Source organism: Simochromis diagramma, unplaced genomic scaffold (assembly GCF_900408965.1).
Source record: "Simochromis diagramma unplaced genomic scaffold, fSimDia1.1 OVJJ01000192.1, whole genome shotgun sequence".
In the NCBI taxonomy this organism is placed as follows: domain Eukaryota; kingdom Metazoa; phylum Chordata; class Actinopteri; order Cichliformes; family Cichlidae; genus Simochromis; species Simochromis diagramma.
The window spans coordinates 28000-42336 of record NW_024387115.1 but is presented as its reverse complement, the minus strand read 5'-3'; positions in this window follow the sequence as shown (position 1 = coordinate 42336).

The following is a 14337-nucleotide window of genomic DNA, read 5'->3' as shown; positions in this document are numbered from 1 at the left end:
ATTTTAATGTTCTCAGACATGGCCAGGGAAAATTAGCTCAGTAGCACCACCTAGAAAAATGAAAAACGCGAGCCCCCGGTATGGGTATGACCTACATGTTTGAAAGTCGGTACACCTATATAACGTTCAGAGTCGAACAAAAAAGTCTATTATGGAAATGTCCTAAAGCCAACAGGAAGTCCGCCATTTTGGATTGAAGGTGACATTTTGGCTCTGATTTTATCATTTCCATGCCTCGAACTTTTTCGAACTCCTCCTTGGGATTTGGTCCTATAAACTTCAAATTTGGACAGTGTCAACTACACCCTTGTGCCATGTTAAATTGCGGAGCTTTTGAGTTTTCACAATACTATGAGGCCATGGCGCCATGGCGAATTTCGATGACTCGCCATGAAAATCTTATTGCCTCTCATTTTGTCATAGATTTTCTGACCTTGACCAAAGTGAACACATATGATAAGGCTCCACCCCTGAACATATTTCTACTGCCATATTTGACATCAAGGACAGCGCCACCTAGTGGGACCAGGAAATGTCATGTTTTACAGTTTGGGGTACAGTATTGTGATGGGTGACATCTGCAGCCTCAAATTTCTCCAGGAAAGCCTTAAGGAGTTGGTCTTGGGTTACAGTGAAAAGTGTGAGTTTTCGCGAAATGGTGTGACCCCAGATGCATGGCGAACTTTGATATCTTGCCATGAAGAAACAAATTAGTATAACTCAATGAAATCCAGTCTGATCAGTACCAGAATTTACAGAAATGATGTCAGACCCGCCCTGAACAGATTGATGTGCCCATTGTCAGGAATACGCAGAGCGCCAACTAGTGGGAACAGGAAATATTATGTCTTTCATTTTGTTGTACTGATTTTCACAGGTTCATCGTGGCCACCTCAAAAGCGGTGAATATCACCATCAGTCCCTCATGATGCTTCGGGAGAAAATTGTGACTTTAAACTGAACGGCGCACCCTGGTGGCAACACGGATCAACTTGAACAATGAAGTGGCTTTTGAGGGGCTTGGAAAGTTTAAAAAGTCTTGAAATTTGGCGCACTCCTCCAATGTGCTGAGGGCTTTGTTGTTATGTGATCATTTTCATTGAATAGCGCGATATGGCTCCACAGCGCCCCCCGTCTGTTGATCTCCGGCTCCCTTCTCCCATCACTCGCGAACAAGACCCCGAGATACTTGAACTCCTCCACTTGGGGCAGGAACTCATCCCCGACCCAGAGTGGGCACTCCACCCTTTTCCGGCTGAGAACCATGGCCTCAGATTTGGAGGTGCTGATCCTCATTCCCGCTGCTTCACACTCGGCTGCGAACCGTTCCAGTGCGAGCTGGAGGCCCTCACCCGATGAAGCCAACAGAACCACATCATCCGCAAAAATCAGAGATGAGATTCTGAGGCCACCAAAGCGAAAGCCCTCCGCCACTTGGCTGCGCCTAGAAATCCTGTCCATAAAAATTATGAACAGAACCGGAGACAAAGGGCAGCCCTGGCGGAGCCCATCACCCACCGGGAACGAGTCCAACTTATTGCCGGCAATGCGAACCAAGCTCTTGCAACGGTTGTATAGGGATTGAATGGCCCATAGCAATGGGCCAGACACCCCATACTCCCGCAACACCTCCCACAGTGACACGGTCAAATGCCTTCTCCAAGTCCACAAAACACATGTAGACTGGCTGGGCAAACTCCCATGCACCCTCAAGTATCCTCGAGAGGATAAAGAGCTGGTCCAGTGTTCCGCGACCAGGACGAAAAACCGCATTGTTCCTCCTGTATCTGAGGTTCGACTAGCGGACGAACTCTCCTTTCCAGCACCCTGGCATAGACTTTCCCAGGGAGGCTGAGGAGTGTGATCCCCCTGTAGTTGGAACACACCCTCCGGTCCCCCTTCTTAAAGATGGGGACCACCACCCCGGTCTGCCAGTCCACAGGTACTGCCCCTGATCTCCACGCAACATTGCAGAGGCGTGTCAACCAGGACAGCCCTACAACGTCCAGAGCCTTGAGGAATAGCGCCACCTATGCCTTGTTAAATGCAGCCCTACGACCACATCGTTTGAGCTACATGTATGAAATCTGGCACACATGTGTACCATGCCAAGTCGAACAAAAAAGTCTGTGGGCCCATTGACGCAAACCCAACAGGAAGTCCGCAGTTTAGAAGTGAAGGCGACATTTTGGCTCTAATTTTGCCATTTCCATGCCTCGAACTTTTTCGAACTCCTCCTTGGGATTTGGTCGTATAAGCTTCATCTTTGGCCAGTGTCAACTACACACCTGGGCCATGTTAAATTGCGGAGCTTTTGAGTTTTCACAATACGGTGAGGCCGTGGCGCCACGGCGAATTTCGATGATTTGCCATGAACATCTTATTGCCTCTCATTCTGTCATACATTGTCCGATCTGGACCAAAGAGCACACATATGATATGGCTCCATCCCTGAACAAATTTCAACTGCCACAATTGACATCAGGGTGAGCGCCACCTAGTGGGAACAGGAAATGTCATGTTTTACACATTGGGGTACTGTATAGTGATGGGTGACATCTGCAGCCTCAAATTTCTCCAGGAAAGCCTAAGGAGTTGGTCTTGGGTTACAGTGAAAAGTGTGACTTTTCACGAAAGGGTGTGACCCCAGCAGCATGGCGAACTTTGATGTCTCGCCATGAAGAAACAAATTAGTATAACTAACTCTGGTCAAACCATCAGCAGATTGAGAAACATGGGGACCGATCAGCGCAGGAACATAACATACATTTTCATGATCAACATCAGACATTTCTACTTTCGCTGGCCTAGTTATAAAAACAGAACATTCATTATTTGACTTGGGAACAAGGAAAACAGACTCAGAAAGGGGGTGCTAGCCAAAAGTAATATGGTCTCACCACTGGTCAGATCAGAAGCTTTCCCACGTGATTTGTAGTTAATGGACAGCAGGGGCTGAGACACAGTCTTTAGTGAGGCCCCAGGTGCTGTAACAGTCTTAAAAGAAGACTTCTTAGGGAAAGACGCATGTCCTGGGTGTGCAGAATCATCCTCACATTCTGTTTCACTAATGTCCCCCTCAGCCTGCTCATTTATAATAACAGGGTTTAATAGTGCATCCTTTGGTTTGATTCTCAGGGCTAAAGAGTCTATGGCCGGTTTAGCAGTGTCAGATTCACAGTTATGTGATGGCAGTGTGTCTTCCTCAAAAATAGCATGCTCAACATCAGAAATTTTAGCTTTATTGTCAATACAAAGCTCGTGCACAAGATTAACACCTTCAACATTAGTAGTCAGAGGCATGGTGAAGGCAGCTTCTTCACTGGCCCCCGGGAAAACCGACTGTGACGAGGTGCATGGGGTGGTGACAGAGTTAATAGTACAATCATATAATGGGTGAGAGCCTCCCTCGGAGTCCAGTCTGTCATAGTTCAAATTTATATTCTCATCGTCTTTAACAAACATAAATTCAAAGTCTTTATTCTCAGACTTGAGTTCATTGTTGGGTGGTTCGTAGTGCGCATGCGCCAACCAGCGTGCAGCCTGTTACTGTCGCTCCTGCTTTTCTCTTAGTTTAGCTCTTTTTTTCTTACGTATTCTTTTTTTTCTGACTTGTATTTTCATCCGTTTACTATCTCTTACTCAATCATGTGGATTGAGAGAGTTTTTGTTCTTCTGGTGGCCGTGGAACTGTTACTTTTATCAAGGAATGGGACCGCGGCACATCTCCTACAGTCACGGACTGTTTACTCCAGAGATCAGCTGATCGCCCTGATGCCGGCCGGCTCGCTGGCCAGGCCCGCAGTAGTACCACCTGAAATTTGGAGGAAAACACATCGGGGATGCAGAGGTCAAGGACAGAAGAGAAGAAAGAAGGACACGGTGAGACAGCGGAGGCTTGAAGCAAGGAGGAGGTATAAACCGTGTCTGCCGTCTATCGTGATGGGAAATGTGCGATCGTTGGCAAATAAAATCGACGAGCTCTCAGCACTGGTACGGAATCAGAGGGAATACCGAGAGTGTAGCCTGATGTGTTTCACCGAATCATGGATGCACCAGGACATTCCCGATGAGAATGCGTCCGTTGAAGGCTTCCACACTGTTCGGGCGGACAGGGACAGCATCGCTAGCGGTAAGCGGAAAGGAGGTGGGCTTGCTGTTTTAGTTAACAACCGGTGGTTTAACCCTGCCAACATAACAATCAAAGAAAAGATTTGTTGCCCGGACATTGAACTGTGTGCTGTTGGACTCAGGCCGTATTATTTACCCAGGGAATTCTCTCACGTCATCTTGGTGGCTGTTTATGTTCCTCCCTCTGCTAACCCCACAGCTGCATGTGACACTATCCACTCTGCCATAGCTCGGTTACAGACTCAGCACCCGAGTGCCTTTATTGTGATCTCGGGTGACTTCAACCATGTATCACTGGACAATACACTAACAACATTCAAACAATATGTGGACTGTCCCACCAGGGGAGAGAAAATTTTAGACTTACTGTATGCTAACGTCAAGGATGCATACAGCTCCTCCTCCCTCCCCGCACTTGGTAGGTCAGATCATAACCTGATTCACCTCACCCCCCGCTATGTGCCAATTGTGAGGAGGGAACCTGTGACCACCAGGACTGTTAGGAGGTGGTCAGAGGAGGCAATAGCGGAACTACAGGGCTGTTTCGAGGTGACCAACTGGGAAACACTCTGTGAGCCTCACGCCGAGGACATCAATGGGCTTACTGAGTGTATCACAGACTACATAACTTTCTGCACCGACTCCATTGTTCCAGCTCAGACTGTTCATTGTTACCCAAATAACAAGCCGTGGGTGACTAAGGACATCAAAGCCCTCCTCAACAACAAGAAGAGGACTTTCAGAGGGGGCAATAAAGAGGAGGTGAGGAAGGTCCAGGTGTTACTAAAGGACAAGATCAGAGAGGCTAAGGACAATTACAGGAGGAAGCTGGAGTGGAAACTCCAGCAGAACAGCACGAGAGAGGTGTGGAGGGGCATGAAGACCATCACTGGATTCAGGCCAACCAACAGCAGGGGAGCTGAGGGAGGTGAGAATAGAGCTAACGAGTTGAATCTGTTTTTCAATAGATTCGACACCACAGTGTCTGCTCACACCCCCACAACCTCACCTGTAGTCAGCCTGGAATCCAGAGCCACACCACTGTGCCAGCCTCTCTCTTCACATGGCGCTGTTGCCTCCTGTGAGATTCCTGACACCCCTCCCCCACACATCACCTTCACTTAATACCAGATTGAGATGCAAATGAGGAGACTTCACTCAGGCAAGTCTGCTGGACCAGACGGAATGAGTCCCCTCGTCCTCAAGACCTGTGCCCCCCAGCTGTGTGGAGTCTTTCATAAACTGTTTATGCTGAGTCTGAGTCTGCAGAGGGTCCCAGTGATGTGGAAGACATCATGCCTCGTCCCTGTACCAAAGACGCCACGTCCCAGTGGCCCCCAGGATTACAGGCCCATGGCACTGACCTCCCACATCATGAAGACCCTGGAAAGGCTCATCCTGGACCAGCTGCGACCCATAGTAAGACCACATCTGGATCCCCTTCAGTTCGCTTATCAGCCTCGTCTCGGAACTGAGGACGCCATCATCTACCTGCTCAATCGTGTCTACACCCATCTGGACCAGCCGGCGAGCACTGTGAGGGTCATGTTTTTTGACTTTTCTAGTGCTTTCAATACCATCAGGCCGACCCTCCTGGGTGATAAGTTAGCAGCGATGCAGGTGGATGCTTCTCTGGTGTCCTGGATTGTTGATCACCTGACAGGAAGACCACAATATGTACGTCTCCCACAGTGTGTGTCTGACAAGGTGATCAGCAACACAGGGGCACCACAGGGGACTGTCCTCTCCCCCTTCCTCTTCACCCTCTACACCACAGACTTCAGCCACTGCACAGAGACCTGCCATCTTCAGAAGTTTTCTGATAACTCTGCGGTGGTTGGATGCATCAGCAGGGATGATAAGACAGAGTACAGGGCTGTGGTCGACTCCTTTGTCACGTGGTGTGAGCAGAATCATCTGCAGCTCAACGTGGCAAAGACCAAGGAACTGATCGTGGACTTCAGGAAGACCAGGAAACACTTGACCCCTGTTTCAATCCAAGGGGTCAGTGTTGACATTGTGGAGGACTATAAATACCTTGGAGTTCACATTGACAATAAACTGGACTGGGCTAAAAACACCACAGCACTTTACAGGAAGGGCCAGAGTCGTCTCTATTTTTTGAGGCGACTGAGGTCCTTCAACATATACCAGAAAATGCCCAGGATTTTCTATGAGTCTTTTGTGGCCAGTGCGATCCTCTATGCTGTTGCATGCTGGGGGAGCAGGCTGAGGGTCGCAGATGCCAACAAACTTAATAAACTAATCCGTAAGGCCAGTAATGTTGTGGGGATGGAGCTGGACTCCCTCAAGGTGGTGTTGGAGAGGCGGATGCTGTCCAAGATAAAGACAATGTTGGATAACACCTCCCACCCACTCCATGACATGCTGGTCAGTCACACGAGCACGTTCAGTGAGAGACTGAGATTACAGAAAAGCCCCACTGAACGACACAGGAAATCTTTCCTGCCTGTGGCCATCTCCCTGTACAACGCATCCACTTAACACATTGGTTACTGCTACAACTACACATGTTTCTTTTTCAGCTATTTATTTATGAGTGACTTATGATTATATATATATATGTATATATTGTACTATTCTTAGTTAGCGTATTGTCTGTCTTGTCTTAATGTTGGTTTATGTTGGTTTATAATGGAGCACTGTAACAAAAAATAATTTCCCCCAGGGATCAATAAAGTATTCTGATTCTGATTCTGATTCTGATAACCTCAGGAGCAGAAAAACATAACTGTAAACTGGCAGTCTTATACTCAGTATTTCCTTGCTGAGTGTCAGCAACATAGGCAGAACTTACTTCATTATAGGCCCCAGAACCAGTTGCAGTGTCTTTGTTCACATATACAGCAGAACACACCTGTGGGTCTCCAGCCAGCTTGTGGGCCGGACAGATAGACTCTCCCTCAGAGGACGCAGGAATGACGGCAGGCTCAAACCTGTTAGAACAGGACTTCCCAGACTCAGAATTATCCTTAACAATAGTCTCAGAATCCCCAGAGAGTGTGTCAATGGTTAAAGCAGTAGTGGTTTCAAAACTCCCTGGCCTCTGAATACAGTTTGTTTCTTCTGTCACAGGTAGGCAACATACTGTCTCTTCAGTCTCAGCCTGTGACAAGGTTTCAGATTCACAAGCACACTCACTCAGCCACATGAGCTACATTAACGACAAGATTGTCTATGTAAACATGATTTATATGTCCAGGACTAGTTTCCGGGACATCTATAAATTCACCAGAGCTGGCTATAGCTGACTCGTGCACAGTTTCTTTGTAGTCACGAAGTGGATAAATAAACTCAATGTCTGAGCACTCACCTACAGCCGTTACACCAATCTCTGATGGGAACTGAGCCTCCCAGTTGACACTCAGGGTCTGTATTCCCTCGTTCTGGAGAGGCTGTGGCGGCTGCATGGAGCAACGACGCCGCAGACGCCGCTTCTTCCTAGGAGCGGCTGCGAGTGCGGCGGTGTTAACTGTTGGGATCGGGTCTTCTTCCTCTGCCCACATCCTCGCCAGACAGGCGGCCGGAGACGAGAAGTCCTCGCGAGGGGGTGAGGTTGAGCGGCCGGTCTGAAGCAGAGCGACAGGTGGGAGCTCCTCCTCGGGAATGAGCCAAGGCTTCCAACGGAGCTCCTCCTCCCGATACATCCATAACACCTGCTGCCACTCATCGTCACCAAAATCTACGGCCTCCACCGTCTCCGTGTGCTGGTCAGTGCAGCTTGACTGTGGCGGATACGAGGGAGCTGATGAACGGTGAGATGATGGCAGAGTGGAAGTGGACCTCAGTGTTCGAACTCTCACAGCCTCTGGCTCGCCAGGCTGCGGCGACGACACCTGTTTACAGGGCGGAGTTATAGGTGCTGAAGCGATGTTCAGGACCCTCTGGGCCAGCGCACGGGCACGAAGCTCCTCCTTAAGGGGGCCCAGGGAGTTGAACACCTTGATGAGGTGAGGGAACTGTCGCAACCGTGGCTCCCGTGACAAAATGGCGTCCACGTTCGCCAATCCTGTGGAAACAACTCTTGAATCCACACACCCGATGATGCGATCCATTATGCGGCAGAGCCTGTTCAGCTCCTCCCCTACCTCCTCTGGAATGTCTGCTGAGTCCGACATGGCCGCGTCGTACTGTCACGGTCGCAGTGGCTGACCGTATGGAGAGGGTGTGGAGGACTCAGGTGCAGACACAGGCGAGGAGGCAGTACTGAACTTGAAATGAAAAGTGAGCCTTTATTTGGGCTGATTAACGTGGCAAACAACAGAAAGCACAGAGGCAAAACTAAACTAGAAGCTGAACTGGGAAAACTAAGAACTGACACTTAACTCAGACAGCAGGGCAAGAGAAGACAGGGTGACAATGATGCATATGCCGGAGACAACTATGAACAGGACTCTGTGCTGGAACAACAAAGAACTATACACGTATACACGTAAGCAACATGGACATGACCAGCACACAGAGTCCTGAAACCTGGCATAACATGGGGGAAGTAGAACAGACGACGCGGCACAGACTGCATGAAACACAGAGACTAAATACACATAAGTGATGATCAAGGGAAGTGGCCACACATGGGAGCACAGCCGACACATATGAACCTAAAGACGGGACAAGGGAAGTGAAACTAAATATACTGACATTAGACACAGACTTCCAAAGTAAAGCGGGAAACATAACAGATGCACACTTGACTAGGGAATACAGCAGACCATAGAACATAGGAACCAAAAGACTAGAAAAGATAAACTAGGACAAAATCAAAATTCAATAATGATACAAAACTCAAAACACTGGGTCACCGACCCAGGACCATGACAACTTCACCAAGTTCGTTTGATTCCTCAGAGCCATCCAATGGAAGACAAAACACTGCTCAGTAGACTATTTCACATTTTATTTCTCTTTCACATTACTTCTACAAGAAAGATGCGTCCTGCATGACACATTACCGCGGATCTCAAAATGGTGGTGTGCCCCTAACAGTTTTATTACAGAAGCTCTCTCATTCTAGTCTAAACAACAGTGTCTCAGTAACTTTCCACTAGAAGATGGTCCCCTTTTATCTACTTTTTCCCAGGCAAGCGTGAGCGAGAGTCTACAGCTTTCTACTCGCCAAGGACACATGGTCTGATGCCTTTATTTTTCAGGGCTGTGTCCACTTAATACTATTCTATATAACTTTATAACACTTATTAATAAAAAAGCATAGCATTATTGAGGCACTGCAAATTAGTTAATTCCAACAGTCCCTCCTTTGATCTGATCAGATCAACACTAGTAAAGTCATGAAGCATTATCATGTTGTCATCAGATCCCCCTCAGCCCCGTTTACCAATAATCCTCATATAGACCATAAATTACCCAAATAGCTGTAAACACGAATAAGGAAACCCTAATGGACCTAATGCACCTCTTCCATTGCCCAAGGACAGACGTCATCCACTCCTCCAATGGATTATCAAATCCAAATATTCATGCATTTATTATTTTTAGATGTTCTGAGTTTTCCCCGGGCTGTAGTTACAGAACCATCTGGGACCGTATTCTTGAGAATGAAAGTGCAGCACATCTCTCCAAACATTACACACACACCCTTTTTACCCACCAGGTTTCAGTTCTTTTAATTATTATCCTTCTTTTCCCTCTCTGGGCCCCCTTTAATGGGTGGGCCACATATGGGATGACTGCTGTATTTGGGCAATTGTCATAACATAAAAATCACAGACTACTGGTAAAGCTAATTCTCAGATCTCCCATTACTTTTCAGCTTCCCCCGATCTCCGTTCTGGTTGTTTCCTGCCTCCACCTTTGGGCTCAGACTAGAACCTCTGTCTGAGGGGCTTTTGACCTTCTTTACAGTTAAACAACTAGTCTTCTGGGACGGGCGATTCTCTGCGCTCTTCTCCTCTTCTTTCTTCAAACCTCAGGGGTCGACTACCCCTGAGGTTTGATCAGGGTATCAGGGGATTTATTCTGCCCTGGCTGGCTGGGATCTATGTTTTTTGGGGTCTCAGCCGAGTCCTCCTTTCTTGGCCAGAGCGTTTCGGACCTCCTTAGTCTGGTACCTCTGGATTTCCGCCAACCCCTTCGGGGTTATCCGGTTGTTCAGTGATGACGCGACGAATCCTACTTCCGGGTCTAAAGTAGTCTGCTTTTAATATGGCTTTTGTGTTGTTAACATGTTTAATGTTATGTATTTTCTTCTATTTGATCTCAAAAAGCTCCTAAAACAGTCAGTGATCACTGTTGACCTCCCTCGGCTTTTATTACCGCTGATTAGCGGTTAGTTAGTTATGGTTCTGTTAGTTATTAGTTGGATGGTAATTTATTTAAGCTCAGTTTTTAAAACCTTAGGATGTAACTGCAGCCCAGCCCATGCAGCAGTATATGAATGACTAACCTCGTATTGTGGATGCATTATCTCAGTTGTTCTCCTGGCTGAAGTTTGGTCCTTTTACAGCATCCTGCCATGCGATTACATTTATTCCTGACCACCGAGAACACTCACGTTAACTTTTATCGAGTGGAAAAAAAAAGTTAGCTTGTTTATATTATGCTAACATAGCTGTGTCGCTAGCGGTCACATAGCACATCATTATATACCAACTAGCTCAACTTCAGTAACCCTACAAACGTCCCTGCTGTTTAGTTTTCTGTCTTCATTTATGCTGGAAGTGATAACAGAGATGTACGTTTTAATTTGTTTCCAAAACCCTGCTGTCAGGACATGCTATATTGTATTTAGATAGAAGCTAGCGAGCTAACTCCCTGCTAACTTCTAACTCCGTTAAATGTCATAAATTCCGTTTTCATGGATGCCTGGATGTTAAACTCAATTGTTACACCTGGTAGAGCAGAACACTGATCATTTTATTAAAGATGAAAGACTTTAGACAGTTTTTCAACTCTCAGTAATGCCATAGTGATCGTTTGATATATGGACCTGCAGCGGAGTTTAGGTCCAGACACGGCTAGTGACGTCAGACTGAACAATCGGATTGCTGCGGTTCTGGAAGCCATCCTCCAAAGGGCAGGATGGCCCAGGGCAGGACCCCAAACGGCATGGGGTCCTGCCCTCCTCCTTTTCAGTCTGTTTGCAACCGCTGCTGCTGCTCACAGTTCTGTCCTTCCTGGTTCTGACCCCAATTGGGGCGGTCCTTTCTCTAGTGTCCATGCTTGCCGCAGATGAAACCTGCATCTTCTTCTGTGTCTTGTCCGTTCTGAGGAGGCTTTTGACCTCAGTTGCTCCTTTTGTCTCTGTCATGCCCTTTTTCTCTGCCGTCTGATCATCCGTGTTGGTCTGTCACTGCCCTGCACAGTGTTAATGCAGTGTTATCAAGGTCAGCATTCTGTTGCTCAGCCTCACTTTTCATTCGGGCTTGGCAGGCATCTCGTCACAGCTCTGTCGGCTGAAGCTGTCTGGGAATTTCCCCCGTGTAGTGAAACAGGCCTTGGGTTTAGCACCCTCCCTCCCTTTCCTGCAGCACTGTTAACATTTTCAGGTTGTTGTTGTGGGTCCAGCTGCTTCAGCGTTTGGTCAGGGTCACGTCAAAGATGGTAAGCTGTGAGTACTCAGACTGTGTTTTGAACACAATATGGATACGATCTTGGAGAAGAAAAACGGGAATCGAGAGGCCTGGTGACCAGTGATAGACATTAGACCTACTGTAAAACTGATAGCAGTTTATTCACACTAACCAACACACCTACCATCTTCATCTCATGTGGCCCCCCTGGCACCAGTTGGATGGTAAATGGCCTGTATTTGTATAGCCCAAAGGACCTAAGGACCCCAAAGCGCTTTACACAACCTGTCATCTAGAGCAGGGCGATATGGCCAAAAATATTTATCATGATATATATTTGAAAATTTGCGATAACGATATAACAGACGATATAATTGATGCAAGACAAAATACAACTCCACAACATTACTAGCGCAAAAAGACAACCTTCCATTTATTTTCACTTAAACAAGAAGCTGGTTTTTATGTACATTAAAGCTTTATAAAAATTTAACAGTGCAAATGCAAATTCCTTGCTGAAAGTTTAACCAAAAGGCATCTCCAGTAGAAATGGGCTGACATATCCTGAGCATAACCATGTATAATATCCACTGAAGTTAAAAAGAGGTGCTTTGCAACATTAAACTGCAGTGTGCAGTATGTATTTTTCGGACCATAAGGTGCACAGGATTATAAGGCACATTAAGCGAAACAAAGCAGTCAGATAAATCAAACTTTATTAAATTCATTCTTCTTGCTTCCTCCACTTCTGTACCATTGATTCATTAATGTTGAATCCTCTGCAGCTGCTCTATTCCCATGTTGTTGCACTATATTAATGACGGGGCGACCGTGGCTCCGGGGGTTGGGAATCGCATCTGTAACCGGAAGGTCGCCGATTCGATCCCTGGGCTCTCTGTCCTGGTCGTTGTGTCCTTCGGCAAGACACTTTACCCTACTTGCCTACTGGTGTTGGCCAGAGGGGCCGATGGCGCGATATGGCAGCCTCGCTTCTGCCAGTCTGCCCCAGGGCAGCTGTGGCTACAACTGTAGCTTGCCTCCACCAGTGTATGAATGTGAGAGTGAATGAATAGTGGTATTGTAAAGCGCTTTGGGTGCCTAGAAAAGCGCTATATAAATCCAATCCATTATTATTATTATTATTACTAACCTTGTATTGTGGATGGATTATCTCAGTTGTTCTCCTGACTGAAGTTTGGTCCGTTTACAACATACTGCCATGCGATTGCATTTGTCTCTAACCATGAGGAACCTTCACGTTAACTTTTATAAGTGGAAAAGTGTTAGTGTTCGTCCTCCAGCTTCACTGTTTATGTTATGCTAACATAGCTGTGTCGCTAGCGATCACGTAGCACATCATTATATACCAGCTAGCCCAACTTCAATAACCCTACAAACGTCACTGCTGTTTAGTTTCCTGTCTTCATTTATGTTGGAAGTGATAGCAGAGCTGTACGTTTGATTTTTTTCAGAAATCTCTCAGTCAGAACATGCAATATCATGCTTAGGTAACTAGCGAAACTAGCGAGCTAACTTCCGCTAGCTTCCTGCTAACTTCTAACTCCGTTAAATGTAATACATTTTGTTTTCATGGATGCCTGGAAGTTAAACTTCATAGTTACACCTGGTAAAGTAGCAATGCTGATCGTTTTATTAAAGATGAAAGAATTTAGACAGTTTTTAACTCTCAGTGATGCTGCAGTGTTCGTTTGACCTGAAGAGGGGGGTTTAGGACCCAGATTACTCCCAGATTTAAGAGCATCTTAGTCCGACAAATACGACAATAACGACGGCCGCTTGCATGTTCTGCAAAAAAAAAAAGTGCTTTGTCGTGTATCTGACGGACAAACACCAAACCAGTTCCACATCATTGAAGTTGCACCATTTTTACAAACCAATTCTGGTTCATCTGTTTCACTCAACAATCGGCCATGTGCGTATGAAAACAAAGGCACTGCGCATGCGCGTTTTACTCATATTCTATCGCGATATTTCATTTTCCTATCGTTGCCTAACATTATACCGGTATTACCGTGAACGGTATAATATGGCCCAGCCCTACTGTCATCCACCCATTCACACACACATTCACACACTGGTGATGGCAAGCTACATTGTAGCCACAGCCACCCTGGGGCGCACTGACAGAGGCGAGGCTGCCGGACACTGGCGCCACCGGGCAAGACCTCGATCCATCAGTGTTATCCAACTACAGGCCAATTTCTAAAGTGCCCTTTCTTTCTAAAGTCCTTGAGAAAGTTGTCCTTCTTCAGCTCCAGACCTTTCTACATAAAAATGGCATTAATGAAGTACTTCAGTCTGGTCTTAAAGCGCACCACAGCACTGAAACTGCTCTATTAAAAGTTTTTAATGAACTTTTGACTTTTACTGACTTGGGAGATTCTGTCATTTTTATACTATTAGACCTCAGTGCTGTCTTTCATACCGTAGATCATAGGATTCTTATCTGCCAGCTTGAACACTTGTCAGAATCAAAGGGACTTCATTGGAGTGGTTCAAATCTATCTTACCTGTCCAACCAAACTTTTTCTGTTATACTGGGGCTTAGTGCCCTCATACCTCTCTGATCTTTTAAATTGGTACACTCCTGCAACATCACTGAGGTCTGCTGTATAAAGTTAACGGCTTGATTCAG